At 37.7% G+C, this 17,776-nt stretch overlaps 1 pseudogene; it reads right to left on the bottom strand.

The window, feature by feature from the left end:
* LOC102969275 overlaps positions 1 to 16,994 on the bottom strand; it is a 46,866-nt pseudogene extending 29,872 nt beyond the window's left edge.
* Between the last annotated feature and the right edge of the window lie 782 nt (positions 16,995 to 17,776).

Raw genomic sequence — 17,776 nt, 5'->3', positions numbered from 1 at the left:
CAATCTCTCTGAAACGCTCACACACAGTAGATTGGAGTTGTGAATGGCAATCCTAGGAAACAGTGATCACTGGTTTGGGGGCATTTATACCAGCATAAAGCAGCCCATTGTGGGAATCTGCCATTTCCATCAGGTTATGTGTTAGCTCTAATTGAGAAGCCTTCTGCTATTACCCCAGTTGGATATGGTCCTTTATTCCTCAGGGCTTTATTTATTTATTTTTGGCACTTCCTCTTATCTATTATACTTAATTCTTTCTTGAAATATATTCTGCTGGAAGATAGAATCTGAGCTCTGAAAGGGACCTTACCTTGTCTCTGAAAATACAGAGCAAGATCAAGTCAGGAATGTGAGCTAGAAACCACGGGTCCTGCCTGCCTGCCTCCGGCCAAATTATAACTAACTTTTTGTAGAGCACTTCATGCATTCAAAATGCACTTTTTTTTTACATATTATATTATTTAATTCTCATACTTCTCCTGTGAGTTAGTTATTCATAAATATTTCACAGGTAGAAAAATAGGGCGCAGAAGTCAAATGACTGGCCAAAGATCACAGAGCAAGCACAGGGGAAATAAAAAAAAATCAAAAGCAGGCCTTCAACCGTTAAATTCTGTGATGTTCCTGTATCTTGTAAATGTACAGTGTCACCCCCTACAGCCTGTGTCAGTCCCCTGGAAACCAAAGGTTTTCTTCATCTTTACACCCGCACCCCCAATGACTCTTTCATCTGGCATAAGGGGAGTTTAATGTGTTTATTATTCGGTTGAACAGAATTTGTTTTTTGGGTAAGTGTCTGTTGAGTATTCATTTGTTTTCCTTAACAAAACATGTGTATTTTACTTTCCAAGCTGGCCTTCAAAGTTCAGAAGTAAGCAAATAACAGAAAAGCAAAGCAAACAAAACAACAAAAACGAACCAGCATTTCCTCCAAAAAAGAACGCAACGCCATTTAAGCTTCAGTTACACTTCTCGCTGCCCTGGGAGCAGCCACGCCAGGGCCCGAGACCTCTGGCTGATCCAGGGCCCATTTTGAGTTCCCCCCATTGTTCCTGGCACCACGGCTCCTGTGTAGCAAGCAGGATATTCGACTTGACAAGGCTCTTTCTTTCTGGATCAGGGAGGGAGCAAGGTTCTTGTCAGTTTGAATCACGAGTCCACACTTGGCGGAGCCGACTGGACAGGCCCAGTGGGGGAAGGGGCCATGTGCGCGCCATCCGTGCGCGCGTCACGTGGGCCTGTCTCCCCATCTCGCAAATAACTCCACTGGCTTCAAGCTACCCTGCTCCGAGAGGGCCTGTTTACCATTTGGCCAGCTGATCCGCTTCTGAAGCTGAATCTCCTCGTTATCCAGCAGCTAAAATTGTACTTTCAGGCTTCATCCCTCTACCGCGATTTTTCTCACAGCGGCAGCTGAGAATATCCAGTTCTGCAATTCTCAGGGTTTTACTGTTTTAAAACGCATTTCTAAGGATATATATATATATATATATATGCCTTTTTTGGAGTCCACGTCAAAAGGCTTTCAGAAGTCATCAAAAAAAAAAAAAAAAATCCCCCAACTGAAAACTTAGTATATGTTGTTCTAAAAAATGTTTTGTCTTTATTATTATTTTTTGAAAAAACTGAGCTTTAGAAGAATAACATAGAATTAATGAAAGGTACAGTCTGGGAATTTTGATTGGGTAACGAAGAAAACAAAAGTGTTCACGTTACTTTATCTCTTTATCCCTAAAAGTTCGCACTTCAGTTGTGTTTGTTGGAAGAGGAAAGAAGAAAGTTTGATTGGTTGCGAATTCTCACACGTGTCTGAAAAATAAGTAATCTGGTTCCATGTTTCTTTACATGGACCTTGAGAACACTATTTTTGATTATCATATGAATGTGAAATTCTTTCCTTTGCCGTTTTTTTGTTCCCTACTAGCGAATGGCAAGAAAGCCTTTTTTCTGAGCCCATGCAAACCACTCTTTACAATGTTTTTATGGCAACAGAACCGGTCACTAGCTATTTGTGATTTAATTACAGAATTTTGTGATGCTGATTATCCACCCAACTTGCTAAATATGTCAACAAACCAGGTAATTAAGGGAAGGAAAAAGGAAAATGGCTGATAATGTTAAATTCAGTCAAAACAATTGTTCTGTGCTTTTTTGCATCCTTTTCAATAATGTTTTCTGCTGAAACTAAAACTCAAATAATAAAATCACACTTTGCGTAACAAACATGATTTTTTTTTGTCTAGTTTCCTGATCCTCAACGAAAATTTACCACACTTTTGCAGGCATATCTGAAGCTGAACTTGCAGTCAATTTTTTTCAACAGGTGATAATTATAAAAACATTGCTCTTTGGGACTTTTGGCCATGCTCTTTTTCACTTTTTCATTCCCTTGTTTTAGTTACGTTCAGCTTGTCCCCTTTGCCAGAAACTTATAGGGGCAATATACTATTATTATTCTATTACCAACTTAGCTACACTTTGGGTGTAGCTTTTTCTCATTGGGGTACCTTATGGGATTTCTCTGATGCACTAAATCATTACTGCCATAATTCACTGGTAATTAGTTTTTGAGTATTTACTAACCTGGATGGTACCCAACAGGGCGCTGTGATACTGCTTCATTGTTTAGTTATCATTATAGTTCCAGCCCTAAAAGATTTTGTAGTCTAAAACCACTAATAGAACAGTCTAAACCCGTTAATATAGAGGTTAGTGATTGCTCATAAAATTGAGAAAAGAACTAAACACATACGAATATGTAACTCATCACATAAATTTGGAGCTACATAGTATTTAGGATCAAGGTCAGTTGAGAGCTGAGCCAACAGATAAAATCCAGACCAGTCAAGCAGAGATTAAAGTGCAAAGCAAAACAATGTAGAGAGCAGAATTTTTCCCCCATGGGGGTCTTCAGGATAGTGAGAATGTCTCCTGTTGTAAACAGATGTTCAGAGAAGTTGTTATGAAATTATTCAGAGTTGAGAAAGTGTCTGTGCCCAGTAGATGGAGGAGGCTTTCATATTAATCCTGAAAAACAAGCATTGCTTAAAACCTGTGTTGCTCACTAACCTTGGAGTATGTAACTTGAGGATTAGAGTCTCACTCTCTCAGTTTTTGAGAGGAGATCGAGAAAGGGTACTTACTTTGCTACCGCTTGATACTACTGGAAATACGTTGGGTGACAGGAACCACCAACTTCCTAGGATGTTAGAGAAGCCCCTGAATGAGAGCAGTAGAGCCCAGCATTGGGTAGGGGAGTCAGTGATAGAGGAATGAGAGGAAGTCACAATTAGGAAAATCTCATTCTCCGATCCAGTTCATAGATTTCCCAAGTGCAAGTTGATGCAACACAAAAGTGAACGAAAATTTGTTTTGACTTGTCGTTTTGCTGTGTTTGTTTAGTTATGATATATAGCTGTATATTCCATTAAAAATGTAAAAACAAATGTTGAAATAGTTCAGAGATGATCAGATGAACTATCTGCAGGAGAGACAATAAAGAGCATTCTAAAATGGAATATAAAATCATCTGTAAGAAGCTAGACTTTGAAACAACTGAGTACACTCACATGTGTTACGAGTTAGTGGTCTTGTGATTTTCAAATTATGCCACTGTACATAATAGAGCGTTGTTTGATAGACCTCACTAAGTGGCCTGGCACTAAACCAGATCTGTCATCTACAGGAGAAGAAGGCAATTCCAATTTCATCTAAATAAGCTCATATTAAAATAAGGAAAAACAAATGTGACACAGCTGCAGTAGTTTGGCCAAGTCAAAAATGCTTACAAATATTTTATGTCTGTAATATAAGACTGCTTACTAATGGGAGGATCTTATGTGTAAAGAGTGCCAGATTGCCTCTGATATAAGTTGGTAATAAAAACGCTATAGGGTTAGTATTTATGATCCTTGTAGGTTATAATAACATGCTTCCTGTGTTATTGCTTTAACAGACACTAAGAAAAAAAATCTATACAGTGTGGTCACTTTCCTTAAATAGCATGTATGACATGTGCACAATCAGCTAGGACATTGAATCAACATTTTATCAGAACTTGTTACACATCTTGTAAGCCACAGTTCATATAAACATGTGCCTTTTCTTTCCTGAAGAGAACGTCATGCGTGCTCTGGATCATGCTATGTTCCACTGACATACAAACAGGGAAGCATGCAAAATGAATAAATGTCATGTTTTAGTCAATACCTACAGTGTTCTTTAGTAGAAGGGGAAAAAGAATGTAGCTAAGTTAAAGCAATATAATAAATGATGAAGTTCTGAGGTTTGTTAATAAAGACACCTTATTTATTATGCAAAGTCAAGGAATTTCCCCTGGGGAAAAGAAAATGTAACATAACTCTACTGATGTATTTGAAACAACAAAAAAAAATAGTCTCCTAAAGGGAATGGTGCAATTCCTATCACTTCAATCTGCTTGGCAACTACGAAATATGGGAATAACCTCAAGGAAAATAACCCAACCGTTCTGTAGATCATTAAGCAAAGGGGGGATTGTTGTGACATTTTGGTTTTGAAGTCAACAAAGGATTTAAGTGTGATTATTTAATGGATATTATGTTAGGAGACACATATATGGATGCTTGTAATGTCAATCCTGAAGTATGGAGATTACTCCTATCTCAGTTGAACACTGAGGTGTTCCTATAAGAGTGTCATCAACATTAAATTTGAATCCCCCCACCCTCAGACCAATCCCCGCCAACTCATTTACCTCTTGACTTTTAACTGGGGATATTTCTGGAGGATGAATCCCACAGAGTGGCTCTACTGAAGGTGATGTCAGGTTTTATTGCAAGCCTGGAAAGACACTTTTAGGCAGGCACGGACATATGGCACCCCTTCAACCACATATAGGCTGACTATTCTACCTCTATGCTGGGCTGGCCCATCCACAAGTTTTCCTCTTGGGAAAATGTTCTGCAAGCATTTTTGATAGGAACAAATGGGACTTCTATCTACTCCATAGTTAGGGTGAGATTCAGCAATTAAATAGAAAGTGATATAGTTTGGAGTCAGATATGCAAAAATTGAGATTGTGTGGTAGGCAGGATTCCAAGATGGCCTCAAAGAGTCCTGGCCTTTCACATGCATAATATAGTCCTTTCCCTATTAGTGTGGGTGGGACTTGCGAATATCATGGGGTATTAATCCCATGATTCTATTATATTAAATGACAAAAGTGAAGTAATTTTACAGATGTGATTAGTTCTTAATTAGTTGATTTTGAATTAATCAAAAAAGGAATTATCCTGTGTGGGCTGAATTAATCAGGTGAGCCATTTCAAAAAAAAGTCTAAAGGCAAGACACAAGGAGCAGCAACAGACTCTCTCCTGTTTGCCTTGAAGAAGCAAGTGCCAATGGTGTGGAAAGGGCCATGTGCCAGAGAAGGGAGCTTCAGTCCACACAGCTGCAAGAAACTGAATTCTTTTGTTTTTTAATTGTTTTGTTTTACATTTATTTATTTTTGAGAGACAGAGACAGAACGTGAGTAAGGGAGAGGCAGAGACAGAGAGAGACAGGATCCCAAGCAGGCTCCAGGCTCTGAGCTGTCAGCACAGAGCCCGACGTGGGGCTTGAACCCACGAGCTGTGAGATCATGACCTGAGCCGAAGTCGGACGCTTAACTGACTGAGCCACCCAGGGGCCCCAAGAAACTGAATTCTGCCTACAACCAGTGAGCTTGGAAGAGGACTCTGGGATAACACGAGATTATACCTCCCGTCAATACTCTGATGTAAATTTTGTGAGACCCTGAGCAAATTACCCAGCTAAACCGTGCTCAGACCCACAGAAATGGTAAAATAATGAATAGTGGGTGTGTGTTGTTTTAAGCGCCTAAGTTCGGGTACAGACTTCTTTGTTACACGGCCAATACCGATAGCCTACCATTCTCTTTGTCAGTGTTTAGCTGGTCTTGCTCCCAGGAAAATTTTTACTGAACTGATGTCCATATCCTTCAGTTCAGTGTGCTAAGGAGACAGAACTGTTGGAAAACCTCCTCCTTATAATAATAACTTAGTAACTTTTTTCTTCCACTCTAGTTTATACAGCAAGAAATCTGGATTCCCTTAACTTTTATATGTAAAACACCTAACCTCCACATTCAAATAACATTCCTATAATACATATTTTCAGTTCTTAAGATGTTCCTTTCTGAATAGCTTCAGTTTTCCCACATATCCTGTGTTGACTTAAATGGATTTAAGATCCCATAAGGAACTTGCCACCGAGAGTGGAATAGAGGCGTGTGTCCTTGCCCTTGTACCTCATGCATCCTTGCATGCTATATATAGGAAAATATCTCATTTGTTTGGCCTTTTGTCTACTTGTTGATTTGTTACAATTTGTAATGCCAGCTGGAAATTGTTGATTCAATTTCAGTTTGGGTGTGCATTCCAACTCATGTGTCTTCTCTTTGTCATTGAAACCATTGCAGATGTTTCCCAATTTTAACTCTGTAGTTTATTTCAGATCCAGTAGAACCAGGCAGGTATTGATAGCTTGTCATTGTTTTCTGTTTTGCTTCATTTTGGTTTAATTGTGGTAAAAAACAAAACAAAACAAAACAAAACAAAACAATCTTAACCCTTCTAAGAGTACAGTTCACTGGTGCCACGTGTATTCACATTGTTGTGCAACCAATCTCTGGAACTTTGTCATTTTGCATAAATGAAATGCTACACCCATTAGACAACTGCCCATTTCCCAGTCCTCCCAGGCCCTAGCAACCACCACTCATTTTTATGTTTATATGAATTTGAATATTCTGAATACTTCATATAAATGGAGTCATATGGTATTTATCTTTGTCTTTTTGTGACTAGCTTATTTTGCTTAGCATAATGTCCTCAAATTTTATCCATTTATTGCTCAGAGTTCTATATTAGAGTTCTCCAGAGAAACAGAATCAATAGGAGATTATACATATATATGTGTATATACATATGTATATATACACATACACACACACATAGAGAGAGAGAGATAGAGAGAGAGATAGAGAGAGAGAGATGATATAGAGATAGAGATAGAGATAGAGATAGAGATAGAGATAGAGATGAGATAGTGATAGAGATAGAGATTTTAAGGGATTATCTCATACAGTTATAGAGTCTGGAAGTCCAAAATCCACAGGAATGGCAAGCTAAAAGCCCCAGGGAAAAGTCAATGCTGTGGTTTACATCCATAGGTTGTCAGGCTAAAGACCCTTCAAAAGAGCTGTTGTTGTAGTTCATGTCCAAATGTCCTCTGCTAGTATTATTTTCTTTTTTAAAGCTGAATAACACTTCATTTTGTGCATATAACACATTTTGTTTATGCACTCATCTGTGGATGGATACTTGGAGTGTTTTCATCTCTTGGCTATTGTAAATAGTGCTGCTAGGAACCTAGGTGTGCAAATATCTCTTCAAGATTCTGCTCTCAATTCTTATGGGTATATGCACATAAGTGGAAGTGTTAAATCATACAATAGTTCTAATTTTAACTTTTTGAGGGACCATCATACTGTTTTTTATAGTGACTACACCATTTTCCATTCCCACCAACAGTGTGCCAAGATTTCCGATTTCTCCCCATCCTCATCAACACTTGTTATTCATTTGTTATTTTGTTTTGTTTTTGTTTTACCAGTAGCCATTCTCACAGGTGTGAGGTAATATTTTGTTCTAGCTCTGATTTGCATTTTTCTAATGATCAGTGATGTTGTGTATCTTTTCCTTTGCTTGTTGGCCACTTGTGTCACCTCTTTGAGAAACGTCTATTCAAGTTCTTTGTACATTTTCTCATTGGGTTATTTGTTGCTGTTGTTGAGTTTTCGAAGTTCTTTGTATGGTATGGATATTGGCCCTTAGTAGATACATGACTTGCAAACATTTTGTCCTATTATGTAGGTTGCCTTTACACTGATTGGGTTCTTTTATATGCAGAAGTTTTTATGTTTGATGTGGTTCCATTAGTCTATTTTTTTTGTTGTTGTTCTTGCCTGTGCTTTGATGTCATATTAAAAAAAAAATACTTGCCAATCCAATGTAATGAAGGCTTTTTTCTGTGTTATTCTAGGAGTTTTATAGTTTTAGGTCTTCCATTTAAGTCTTTGATCTGGTTTGAGCTAATTTTTGTATATGATGTGAGCTCACAATCTGGCTTCATTCTTTTGCATGAGGATATCCAGTCTTCCTGATGCCATTTGTTGAAGAGACTGTTCTTTCTCTCAGTGGCACCCTTGTGGAAAATCATTTAACCATAAACGTGAGGGTTTATTTTTGGGATCTCTGTTCTATTTTATTGGCCTTTACGTCTGTCATTATGCCAGTATCATACTGTTTTGATTATTGTAGCTTTGTAATAAGTCTTGAAATCAGGAAGTATAAGATCTATAACTTTGTACCTCTTTTTCAAGATTTTCTTGGCTATTCGGTGTCTCTTGAGAATCCACATGAATTTTAAGATGGATTTTTCTGTTTCTTCAAAAATGTTATTGAGATTTTGATAGGGATTGCATTAAAACCGTAGATCACTTTGAGTGGTATTGACATCATAACATTACTAAATCTTTCAGTCCATAAACAGGGGCTGTCTTTCCATTTCATTGTTTTCTGTAATTTCCTTAAGCAGCATTTCTTAATTTCCTTCAGTCTTCAGTGTACAAGTCTCTTACCTCCATGATTAAGTTTTTTCCTAAATATTTCTTCTTTCTTACGCTATTGTAAGTAAACTTGTTTTTTAAATTTCCTCTTTGAATCATTCATTGTTAACATATAGAAACACAACTGAATATTGTGTATTGATTTTGTATCCTGCAACTTTGCCAAATTCATTTATTATTAGTTCTAATGTGTATTTCTGTGGGATCTTTATAGGGTTTTCTACCCATGACATCATTTTGTCTTGAATAGAGATATTATTTTCTTTTTTTGATTTGGATGCTTTTTTTTTCTTGCCTAATTGCTCTAGATAGGACTTCCAGCATTATGTTGAATAGAAGTGACAAAAGCATACACCTTCCTCTTATTCCTGATCTTTTTTTGGGTTTAGTTCTTTTTTTTCTAGTTCTTTAAGTTATAAAATTAGGCTCTTGATTTGAAATCTTTCTTTTTTATTGTAAGCAATAACAACTATATATTGCTATTTTAGCACTGTTTTCACTGCATCCCATAGTTTGGAATGTCATATTTTTATTTTCATTTGTGTCAAAATATTTTCTAAGTTCTCTTGTGATTTCTTTTTTGACTCATTGGTTGTTTCAAAATGTCTTATTTCATTTCCACATATTTGTAGATTTTCCAGTTTTCCTTCTATTGATTTTTAGTCGTGTTCCATTTTGATCAGAAAAGATGCGTAGTGTGATTTCAATTTTATTAAATTTACTAAGACTTGTTTTGTAGCATAAAATGCACTCTGCCCTGGAGAATGTCCCCTGTATACTTGAGAAGAGTGTATATTTTGCTGTTGGTGGGTAGAGTTTTCTCTCTATGTCTGTTAGATCCAATTGGTGTAAGATGTTGCTCACGAGTTGATTTTCTCTCTGGTTATTTTGCTGTTGTTTTTTAATTGTGAAGTTTACTTCTGCACAATTTGTTTGATTACTTCTACTGTACAGTTTGTTTGATCTTTCTCTAATTCCCTAATTTGTTTCTAAGTAAGTTTTTTTTCTTTTATTTTTGGTGTTTGTGGGAGTGGATATGGGGGAAGGTATGGAGAGAGAAGAATAGCGTCACATAGACTGTTATAGAAACAAGAAAATGATTGGGCTATAGAATGGCAAACTCAGCAACTTCCTCCAGAGCTTTCTGAGTGGTTGACTCAAACATTCATCATCTGCCTAAAGCTATACATATTACTGTCTAAAGTAGGAGGGCAGATACCTGAGATTCCCAAGAGTCCTGGGGCCAGAGAAATGGGGCAAGGATTCCATACAGCTTAAACCTTCTGTGAGGGATAAGTACTTTAGCACTTGCTGGACAATCTGCATACCTTAAAGCAGACCCTGCTCTGCTGCAGGTGCTCATTTCTCCCTCTGTGGACCCTCAATTTCTGCAATCATCGTTCCTTCATCAGACATTGTATTTATTGCCGTTGCGTAGATACCCTCATTTGGGTTAATGAAATGTAAAGAAGAAAGAAGAAGAAGAAGAAGAAGAAGCATCAAGATATAAAAAGGGAAAACTAATTCAAGTGGAAGAGAATTAATATAAGAAAAAGAAAATATTAAAATAGTTATAATGGAGATTTTATTTATTTATTTTTAGGTACTCTGTATACCCTACCTGGGGCTGGAACTCACCACCCCAAGATGAAGCATCACATGCTCTTCCTCCTGAGCCAGTCAGGTGGTCCTTCTCATGGAAATTTTAAATAATAGAATTCAAAAATCAGTAAAATAGGCAGCACTGGAGAAATTCCTGGAAGTTAGACTTAATTTTCCATGTGTCACTTTCCATCTTTCATTTATTAAGTTGATTTTCTTTTTTTTTTTTAATGTTTATTTATTTTTGAGAGAGAGAGAGGGACAAAGTGTGAGCAGGGGAGAGGCCGAGAGGGAGGGAGACACAGAATCTGAAGCAGGCTCCAGGTGCTGAACTGATAGCACAGAGCCCCACATGGGGCTCGAACTCACATTGGTAAGATCATGACCTGAGCCGAGGTCGGACGCTTAACCAACTGAGCCACCCAGGGGCCCGTATTAACCTGATTTTCCAAGCCAGTGATTTAGATTTCAAAGTGTGGTCCCTGGACCAGCAACAATAGTAGCAACTGAGAACTTGCTAGAAATGCAAAGTCTTGAGCCTCAATGTAGACCTACTGAATTAGAAGGTTTGGGTATGGAACCCAGAAATCTGTTTTACTGAACCCTGCAGGTGATTCTGAGGCATGCTAGAGTCTGAGACCCATGGCTTGACTACTTATTGGAATCATCTAAGGAATGTTAAGAGCTGCTGGTGACTGGCCGCTCCCCCAGGCAATTCTGACTTAATAGACTTGGGGTGCAGTTTGGGTTTCAGGAGTTTTAAAAGCTCCCCAGGTGATTCTCAGCTACAGAGGAGAACCAATGATCTATATCTACTGGGCTCAAACAATTAGATCCCTTTCCAGATCTGGTTAAAGCAGTGGTTTCCAAATACATCTGCTCGCTGGGCTCACTTGGTAAACTTCACCAATAACTGATGCACTGAAGCACCCCCAGAGACTGAGAATTAATTGGGATGTGGCCTGAGCCTGAAAAATACAAAAATCAGCTGATTCTGATGTGCAGACAAGTTTGGGAAAGAGTGGGTTAAAGACTCAATTCCCAGTTCTAAAAACTAAATTCCTAGCTTTAAAGTAGACACTAAATTTATGACCTTTATAAAAACTAATGATATATAATTATATATATGTATAACTGAAGTAAGAGTTAACTGCCTCTCAATATCCCTAAACAAAATGGAGATTAAAAAGAAAAAAAAAGGGTGATTCGTAGCCCAAGGTAAGGTAAAGGGAGCAGTGCTTCTCAACCTTGGCAACACATTAAAATCTCATGGGAACTTTTAAAACTTCCAATACCTAGGCCTCACCTCACGCCAATTAAATCCAATTAAATCAAACCTCTGGGTGTAACTGGGATATCAGTATTGTTTAAATTAAATCAGAACGTTGCGGAGTAATCAAAGTTTCACTATTCCCTAAATCTCCTCCAAAAGGGGAACCCTGTTAGGGCACCTGGGTGGCTCAGTGGGTTAAGCGTCAGACATCGGCTCAGGTCATAATTTCAGTTTGAGCTCAAACCTTGCATCAGACTTGCTGCTGTCAGTGCAAAGCCTTCTTCGGATCCTCTGTTCCCCTCTCTCTGCTCTTCCCCTACTCTCTCAAAAAAACTAAAAACAAATACTAAACAAACAAACAATACGGGAATGCTTGAGGACTGTTGGTGGGAATGCAAACTGGTGCAGCCACTCTGAAAAACAGTATGGAGTTTCCTCAAAAAAGTTAAAAATAGAAATATCCCGTGACCCAGCAATTGCACTACCAGGCATTTACCCAAAGGATGAAAAATACTGATTTGAAAGGATACATGCATCCCAATGTTATAGCAATATTATCAACAATAGCCAAACTATGGAAAGAGGCAAAATATCCATCAACCGATGAATGGATGAAGAAGCGATACACACACACACACACACACACACACACGCATGCACACAATGGAATATTACTCATCCATCAAAAAGAATAAAATCTTGCCATTTTCTATGACATTAATGGAACTAGAGTGTTTTATGCTAAGTGAAATAAGTCAGAGAAAGGTGAATATCATATGATATCACTTACATATGGAATTTAAGAAGCAAAAAGGAGGAACATAGGGATGGCGAAAAAAAGAGAAGGAAGCAAACCATAGGAGACTCCTAACTATAGACAACAAACTGAGGGTTGCTGGAGGGGAGGTGGATGGGAAATGGGCTAAAGGCGTGATGGGCATTAAGGAGGGCACTTGTGTTGAGCACTGGGTGTTATATGTAAGTGATGAATCACTAAATTCCACTCCTGAAACCAATATTACACTACATGGTAGCTAACTAGAATTTAAATAAAAATTTTAAAAAAATTGAAAAATGAAAAATAAATCTCAGAAGTTTCCACAGGGCACCTGAAGTTGAGAACCATGGGTTAGAGTGTAGCATCACTTCAGGAAAGAAGATTTAGTCATTCCAGTTTTCTTACAGGTCACAGATGAGCTGGACCTGCCTTGTGTGCTCAGGGAAGGAATGACAATGTCACTAGCAGGGGTTATGATGCTGGCACCAGCATAGGACTTTTCCTAATATATGTCTGTCCAGTATACTTTTGGCTTTTATTGTGAGTGATTTGGCATTTGGTGGCTGAATACTACCTACATAAGTCACCTAAAAATCTTTCAATGTTATATTACTACTAAAAGTCAAACATTTGAGCCCCATTCAGCTTATGTTAGTGCTTATGTTAGTGCAGTGGTTTTCAACCAGTGGTGATTTGTCCCCCAAAGAATGTATTACAATATCTAGAGATATTTTGATTGTCACAACTGTTGGAAGGGTGGGAATCTTCCATGAACACCTCATAAGTAAAGGCCAGGGAAGCTTCTAAACATCCTATAATGTACAGGACAGCTCCAGACCAACGAAGAATTATCTAGTCTAAAATGTCAGTAGTGCTGAGTCTGGAAAACCCTGCTTTTGTGGTAAGCCTATAGGCTTCATCTACTTCAGGAGAAAATGTAGATCAAAGGTAGAAAGTACATTAAAAAGAAGAATTTGCCTGGGGAAGAGTCCAGAAAAGTCTCTAGAACTTCTTGATAGAAGCAAATACTGTGAATTCAATACCTTGTTCCTAAGGAAAAATAAATTCATCCACAGAGTGGTTTTGAATCGACAAAGAATTATTATCACAATATCTATTTGAAGTTTGCTCCTATGTTTCTCAAAGTGAATTCAAACTTACAATATCAAATATATATTTAATGATAGAATCCCACATCTGTGGAAATATATTTAGACCAACCAACAAATCCCCTAGAGTATGTCTTCCATCCATGCTTTTGTTCCCAGGACCCTGAGTGTCCTTTGCTATCTTCTATCCAGCCTAGTCCAAGTACCTTTTTGAAGTCACAGTTAAGGGGTCAAATCCTCCTTTGGCCTAGGACCCTCATGCTAAAAGAGGTATTTCTTCTTCGTGTTCTCAGAATTCCCTGTGCACATTTGCATTATAGTATTCATATAAACATTTTAAAATATGCATCTGTCTCCTCAAATAAATAGTTTCTTGAAGGTAGAATATTTGTTCTGTAGTTCCAGGATCTAGCAAAACACCTGGCACATTATATCTACTCAAATTTTTGTTAAATAAACAAATAAAAGATGATACATTTACATCCTTAGTTGTTCCTTATGCAATACTAGGAAAACAACTATTTTGGATGAACTCTTACGTAGGTAAGAGATCTATCATATCAAAAACAGTTTTGAAGTTCACTCAGACACAAAAGTCCACATTTATATTTAGACTCAATTATGGGTTTTGCTTCCTGCCTCTCCTAGTCACTTTCAACCCTCATTTTTAGAGTTCAAGGTCACTGAGCACAAATAATAAGTTATTTCTTTTCCCCATACAAAATGCTGTAAAAACCTAACCTAAATGGATTAGCAAAAAAGCCTTGGAGTTTAATGTGTTTTTTCTAGGCTCATTATTAAAACGATCTTCATATGAATACATTTTGATTGTCTAAAAATATTTGTATATATAAAAAAGAAAAGCTTGAAACTTTGACACTCTGAGAATATATTTTCCAGCTCTTTCTAGCTGTATCCTCCCAAGTCCTACTTCTAGGTACTCATAAGGTATTTTTAATCATTTCTGTCTTAATCATTTTTAATCATTCCTTAATCATTTTGATTAAAGGAATTGGGTTGGGGGAGGGGTGAAGAAAGTAAGTTTGCCCTTCCAGAAAGGGCTACAGAAAGTATGTCATTAACATTTTTCTACTGCCAAATTTAGTCATCAGCTTAATTGCTGGGATTTAATTGTTCTCATGAGGTTTTAACAGTGACTGCTTCATTGACCATCTTGTTCTACAAAGACAATATATGTACAGACTCTGAGATTCTATATTGTTTCTGGTAAAAGATCAGCATTTAGCTGATAGAGAAAGCAAATATACCTAGTTCAAAATATGTGTTTGTGAGAATTGTGGAGAATAGTCACTGCAAATCTAAGAATACTTCCTTTTCCATCTGTACCTGACAGCTAAAAGTCTCAATGCACCATGTACGGCATAGCAAAGTGAGCAGCTAGTCAACAAACCTCTAATAAGACTCTTTCCCTTCACGTACATTTAACAAAAATAGAAAGACCATTGAAATGCAGACTAAAGAAGAAAACAAGACTGTAAACTTTACATCTGACTCACTAAGGACTTTTTATGTCTTCCTTGCTGCTGAATTTCGATTGTTTATGTACTTTTTGCTGCATTTCTGTGAGTTTTCTTCCTGTTCTCCCAAGATAATTTTGTATCGAGGAGGAGGCGGGAATCGAGGCTTTTGTTCTGGAGGTAAGAGACCAGATTCCTATATATGTACTTTAACATTGCTATTCATACAATGAACATCTGCATAGCATTCTAGTCTTTGTATTTCCCATAAATCATCACCGGATACAGGTTAATTCTAAGTAAAAGACCCTTAAGTCTTATTTCATGCCATTCCACCCACCACAATTATATTTGTATATGTGTATAAATATACAGATTTATGTGTATTGTTCCAGAAGCAAAGTTTAATGGCTCTAGAAACCACTAATTGTGTATTGTGATGTCATAGAAAGAAAAATATAAGACGCATTTCCCAAAGTTATATATACACACATACACATACACATGTGGGGGTGTGCTACTGGATATAGAAAAGTGGGAAGCATGAAGGCTTACTTGAGAGTGGCATTTGCCCACATGTTTTGGATGAGTGGCAAAGACACATACGCATGAGGAAATGCATAAATATATTTTTTAAGCCCCTCCTCCACAACGTAGGTGAATCAATTGCCTATCAATTAAGTTGTTGAACTAGATCACGTAGGTTTCGTATTTCTATAAATTTTAGGATTCTATAAATGAGATTTTTTTTTTAACGTTTATTTATTTTTGAGACAGGGAGAGACAGAGCATGAACAGGGAGGGTCAGAGAGAGGGAGACACAGAATCTGAAGCAGGCTCCAGGCTCTGAGCTGTCAGCACAGAGCCCGACGCGGGGCTAGAACTCACGGACCGCAAGATCATGACCTGAGCCGAAGTCGGCTGCCTAACCGACTGAGCCACCCAGGCGCCCCATGAGATTTTTTTTTAAGCAATGCATACGCCCACCAAATTTTTCATCTGATGGTGAAAGCTGGAATCTCTATCTTTGTGGTCCTCCCAAGTGTGTTCAGATTTTTCTAAACAGAAATTGGTACCCAGTCCATCTTTTTCATTTTCCTCATCACTCGATGGTTAGCTCTTTCTTCGAGTTCTCTATGAATCATTTTTTGAACATTAGAAGTGTTTAGAGATTCAGTAAGGGAAGAAAATTACAGGGAATGTTTCACAAAGTAAGAATATGAAAATCTAGGTGATAACTGGCCTCTTTCAAGGGACATTACTAACATTTTCTTCCAATTTTCTAATTTGCAACAAAGTAGCTTACTTTAAAACATTTCATTATTTAAAATTATTTCAGAGCTGCATAGGCTGCATGGGGAGAGTGACTAGTCCAATTATCTTAGCAGTTATTTCTAACATGTAATGCTGTTCTGGAGGCCCAGTAGCAATCAGACAGTATTGTTTGTCCCTGGAGAAAAGTTACTTCACGAAAGGAGGAGTCTCCAATATTTTTTTTTTCCTGGAAAATGAAATGGTAGGTCCTAATAATGTACTATTTTATTATTTTAATGTTTACTTATTTACTTTGAAAGAGAGAGCATGAGTGGAGAGGAACAGAGAGAGAGAGAGGGGGAAAGAGAGAGAATCCTAAGCAGACTCCACACTGTCGGCACAGAGCCCCAGTGTGGAGCTCAATCTCACAAACTGTGAGATCATGACCTGAGCAGAAATCAAGAGTTGGACGCTTAACTGACTGAACCACCCAGGAGTCCCTAGAGGTATTATTTTAAATTGTAATTCTCTATTCTAACATATACACTTGGTTGCAGATAATAGAATCTATTCTAGTTATTTTAAGTTGTAGAGGATTATTAAGAAATATTAGAAATATAACAGAACTTTTGGAAGCACTGAGGGAATAGATTCTAGGTTCAGCTAACAGTAATTATTCCAATCATCACACTGTAGAACTGACCTTGCCCACATCAGAACCACAGTACTTTTGCTGAAGTCAGCCATTTCCATTGCCAAGCCCAGAACCATGCTTGGTTCCATGACAAGAAAACTGCCAAGGCCACTGGAAATCTCAGATATCTCCATCTCTGCCACTCCACACCTGATGCCCTCTCCTCACATCTGTTCCAAATTAAACCTCATACAAGTGCATCTGATTAGTAGAAAATGCACTTAGCACAGAGGAGGAAAATGTAGATTTAAAAAATTCTATTTTGGAAAAGTTTCCCATGTAGGGGACTACCAAATGTGAGAATGAGATTCAGAAACTTGGAGATAACAACAGGTGACAGTTACCTACTCTACGAACTCTTTAGTAAGCACAACCTCTCAATATTGTGGTGTTACCTTTATAATGGTTTACCATTTTTTGAGGTTCCAGTTTGGGATCTAAAAGTCAGGGTAAGAAAAACCAGCAAGGTAACTGGCTGGCCAACCTTGAAATATACAGAAAACAACAACAACAACAACAAAACAAGTCAGGACTTGGCCACCCTGTGCTTGATGATCTAACTTAGCAGATATTTAGGCTTCCCTGATACAACATTGAATCCCATTTCAATATGGAAAACTTGAGTTATCAGGTCAGGACCATTTTAACAAAACTTATTTCTGTAGTTGCTAATGAGGTCCAGATCAAGCCAATAGAAATTCAAAGGTTTCAGCTCCCCTGGCTTTTGGACTGTGGAAATTTCCAATTCACTTTTAAACAGTTCTCTACAGAGAGCACATGTTGGCATGATTAAATCATAATAACCTCCCCATAAACACAGTCTTAACTTTCTCTAGGTAATGGTTAGGTGGATATTCTCTCCAACTTCTTCTATATGAATGTGGAAGAATATGGAGTAAGATGAATATAAGAAAGA

The sequence above is a fragment of the Panthera tigris genome, chromosome C2 (assembly GCF_018350195.1).
Source record: "Panthera tigris isolate Pti1 chromosome C2, P.tigris_Pti1_mat1.1, whole genome shotgun sequence".
NCBI lineage: Eukaryota > Metazoa > Chordata > Mammalia > Carnivora > Felidae > Panthera > Panthera tigris.
Note: the sequence above shows the minus strand (reverse complement) of the source record. Positions and strands in the feature narration are given on the sequence as shown.